A 4,554-nucleotide genomic window follows, 5' to 3' on the forward strand; every position below is an offset into this window, starting at 1 on the left:
TCCTCTGGGCCCTACAGTTAATCCATGGCGGTCGCTCCTCTCTCCTCATCACTGTAATCCTATCTGATATTTGCCAGAGCCGAACGTGCAGTGGGGACACTTTGGTTCATCGATCTAAACTAGGGCCCGGGGCGGAGGGGGTGGTGGTGGTGGAGGGGAAGCCGAGGAAATCTGTTGCTATAGTTGGTGGCGGTGGCGGTGGTGGTGGCAGTGCAAAGTGTGTGTGGGGGGAGAGGGGGAGGTAGATCACATGCTGCCATGGGTGCCTGTGCCTGTGTGGTAGGAAACAGCAGCAAAGATCAAGGGGTGCAGGGTGTGTGTGTGCACGCCCCAGTCAGTCCTGGGGCTTGAACTCAGAGCCTGAGTGCTGTCCCTTGGCTCTTGTGCTCAAGACTGGCACTCTGGGGCTGGGAAGGTGGCTCAGTGGTAGAGCGCTTGCCTTGCATGCATGAGGCCCTGGATTCGATTCCTCAGCACCACATAAGCAGAAAAAAAGCCGGAAGTGGCATTGTGGCTCAAGTGGTAGAGTGCTAGCCTTAACCTGAAGAGATGAGGGACAGCGCCCAGGCCCAGAGTTCAGGCCCCACGACCGGACCCCCCCGCCCCCGCGCCAAAAAAAAAAAAAAAGAGAGACTGGCAGTCTGCCATTTGAGCCAAAACTCCACTTCTGGCCTTTGGGTTGCTTAATCGAAGACATGAGGCTCACCAAAGTGCAATGCCTATATACCTCTGATCATATAACAAGAAGTCTTCCACTTTCTTTGTGTTTGTTATCATCGACGTTATTTTGTTTTCTCTTCTCCCCCCCCCATTGTTTCTTCCTTCATCTATTTCTGGGAGGGGCAAGAAATGGAGGGACCCAGGATGAAGAAGTGCAACAGTGGCACTCACTAGACACTATGTTGACACACAACCTGCGGGTGGGGAACAAACAGAACTTGAGGGAGGGAAAACCTGTGAGAGAGCCAGGGAAGGGGTGACATTTTCCAAAAAAAAAAGTACTCTTTTTTAGGGGGTGGGGGGAGATGGGAGGGCAGGAATGGAAACAAAGGAGGAGGCAACAATGCTTGATAAGAAATGTACTCATTTCCTTGCTCCTGTCATTGTAACCACTCTGTAAGTATTTTCACAATTAACACAACTCATTAGCCGGGCGCCGGTGGCTCGCGCCTGTAATCCTAGCTACTCAGAAGGCTGAGAGCTGAGGATCACGGTTCAAAGCCAGCCCGGGCAGGATAGCCCCCAAGCCCAGAGTTCAAGCCCAACGACAAAAAAAAAAAAAAACTTATTAATTAAAAAAAAATGTACTCTTCCTACCTCACTTATGTAATGTAATCTTTCCTATCCTTTTTTTTTTTTTTTTTTTTTTTTGTCAGTGGTGGGTCTTAAACTCTTGGCCTGGGCGCTGTCCCTAAACTCTTCGGCTCAAAGCGAGCGCTCTACCGCTTGAGCCACAGCGCCACTTCCGATTTTCTAGTGCCTTATTGGAGATAAGAGTCTGGTGACTTTCCTGCCCTGGCTGGCTTTGAACCGTGATCCTCAGCTCTGAGCCTCCTGAGCAGCTAGGATTACAGACGCGAGCCACCGGTGTGGGCTGGCATACTAACAATTTGTAAAAAATCAAAGTAGAGAGGGAGGGGGAGATAACAACCCCTCACGCCTGAGAAGTGAAACCCAACGGGCTTCTAACCGATCTGAGATTCTTTGAAGGTTTTTGCGATGTTAATCACAATCACAAACACAGACGGACAGTTTCTCCAGTAGCTCCTTAAGAGGAACGGGGAACAGGGACAGGGAGAAGAGAGGCAGATCCTGGCCGGACCTAGGCGGGAAGATGGAGGGGAGACAAGACTCCTGAACTCCTTTTTCCCCTCACTCTCCTCCGTCCAGAGGGTGGGAGATTAGGGGTCGGCCACGGGGACATCCCACGGTCACAGTCATGCCTCCCGGAGGGGCAGAGGGCAGAGCACAGGCAAGCATGCCAGCTTCCCCGCCAGGCGCGCCCCTCCCATTCTGTCCCTGGCGGGCTTGGGCGGGAGACATACTGGTGGCAGCGGGTGGGTGGAAGTAGTCTGACAACTCCAGCTTGCAGGAAGTCAATGGCTGCTGGTGGTAGGCAAGGAGGGTCCCAGCAGAAAAAGACCAGAGAGAGAGCGCGCAGACTTTTCCTGCCCAAGGGCAAAAGAGGCCACTTTTGTAAAGACAGGGAGGGGGAGGGGAGGCTGATTCACTCCCCCCACCCCACCCCGCGTGCTAATGAAGTTACAGGAGCTGAGGGCTGGCCGCCCCACCCCCCACCCCGCCGGGGTGTTTCGCAGAGGACTCAGGGCAGGGCAGGGGTGGGGGTGGGCTGGGCTGGTTTAAGCCTGGAGCCCCAGTCAACTCAGGAACTTCAGGCAACGTTCCTTTGTCTTGTAAATGTCGTCATGGCAACGACTTAAGCGCCCTGGTGGAGGGGGGGTGGGGGGGAGGAGAAAGAAGAAGAAACAAACACGCCCACCCCGAGCAGGCCTGCCTGAGTTGAGGCCTTGAATTTCAACCTCAGTAGGGCCACTAAACTAATAAAAATCGTTCTAAGAAACTGTTGACGGAGGACCCTCGGGATAGGGTGATTAAGCTCTGTACCGGTGAGGCAAGGTGGCCGTGTGTTTCAGCTTTGTGCCAAGAGGTTGCCTTATCTCGGCCTATGTTCCTTCCCAGAATTGAACACAGAGGCAAGCAGGATAATTTCCAGGGGGAAATGAGGCCTGGGAAAGCACCACCAGGAATTCAGAGACAAGACAGCCGGACAGCTTCCTAATGATGGCTCCACACATCCTATTTTCTTCACTTTTCAGTCCCTCATAAACGAACAGTTATTAGGAAAGAAAACTAATAGGTGGGGGTGGGTGGTGGAAGGGAAAAGAGCAGCTCCCTTCCTCTGAGCTTTTGCCCAAACAATGAGTATACTGTGGGAACGGAGCCAAGAGTTTCCTCAAAGAAAGGAGGAAACTTACACCGGGGAGGGAAGTAAATTTTAAAAAGAAACAGAGCATGGGTCAAAGCACCCCCCCTCCCACCCATGCATGCATGGGAAACCAACAGAATCATCTCTTAAACCCTACTATAGGCTCAAGGTAGAGAGTTTACTTTGTTTCTTTTTCCTCTGTGTGTTTTCAAGGTTTCACTTTCATTTCTGGGCACATAACCATTGGGCCTTGCCTCCGTGGGTGTTTCTCCCCCTAAAAGTATCTATCCTGTCTTTTGGGTCTTACTGTGTGTGAGTGTGTGAGTGAGCGAGTGAGTGAGTGAGTGAGTGAGTGAGTGAGTGAGGCAGCCAGGCAGCCAGGCAGCCAGCCAAGCAGCCAGCCAGGCAGTCAGTCTCCCCTATTTTATACGTACCTTTTGCATATGTGAGAGAAAACACACTAAACTGGTTTTCTATAGGAACATATATGTGAATACATTCACCATGGAGTAAAAAGATAGAGTCGCTTCCAAATGATATGTACAGCAGAATACCAACACATCGAGATGACTTCTGCAAGAAGCCAAGGCCCACTTTTGCAATCCCATAATGAGGAAGCCTCAGTCAGTGGCCTGGTTTGAGTCCAGGCCTCCACTTAAAAACGACCTTTACTTTGTGTTTTTATTTTTCCCTGTTTTCTTTTCCTTTCTATGACCTCTCCCCCCAACCCCCCAACCCCTTCCCTCCATAGGCCTCTCTTTCTCCTTTTCTTTCTCTGTAGTTTGAGCCCGAGAGTTACTTAATTCTCGAACTTCTGGGTTTTCCTTAGATCTGGTAACCTGTTGGACATAAAAATTTGGGAAAGCCTCAAAACAGTCACCCCCACCCCACGAAAAATAATCATGCTTGTCGCCAAAAGCTTTTAAATGAGAAAACAGTGGTCAAGTGAAGCAAATGAAGGCTGTAATAGCAACCATGTTTCTAGACTACTGTACCAAGTTTTTTTTTAAATATATATATATATTTTTAAATATATTTTTATTGTGAAAATACTGTACAGAGGGGTTACAATTACATGGGTAAGATAATGAGCACATTTCTTATAAGCATTGTAGCCTCCTGCTTTGTTTCCCCTTCCCATCCCTTCGTATCCCCCCCTCCGTCCCCCCACCAAAGTTGTAAAGTTCGTTTTTCGACATAACGACTTGTATATCTCATTGTTTCAATGGGTCCTCCTGTAACCCTGTTTTAACAATTTTTTTTCCCTTCCCCTCCACATATATCAACACCAGGATTTTTTTTTATTAAGCAAAACCACTCAGTTATTCAGCTGTGAGTATGTCCATACAAACAAGATGCAGGAGCCTTCCATGCTGGACTGTCCAAAAAAGGGGGGAGAGCTAGGAAGGTGGCTTAGTGGTAGAGTGCTCGCTTGCCTTGCAAGCATGAGGCCCTGGGTTCGATTCCTCAGCACTATATAAACAGAAAAGGGGAGCAGTGGCACCCTGTGGCTCAAGTGGCAGAACAGTAGTGAGCCTTCAGATGAAGAGCAGAGAGACAGCACCCAGACCCAGAGTCCAAGCCTCACTCCCGACGACAAAAAAACT

Source organism: Dipodomys merriami, unplaced genomic scaffold (genome assembly GCF_024711535.1).
Source record: "Dipodomys merriami isolate MVZ:Mamm:240054 unplaced genomic scaffold, mDipMer1.0.p SCAF_898, whole genome shotgun sequence".
Classification (NCBI taxonomy): Eukaryota; Metazoa; Chordata; class Mammalia; order Rodentia; family Heteromyidae; genus Dipodomys; species Dipodomys merriami.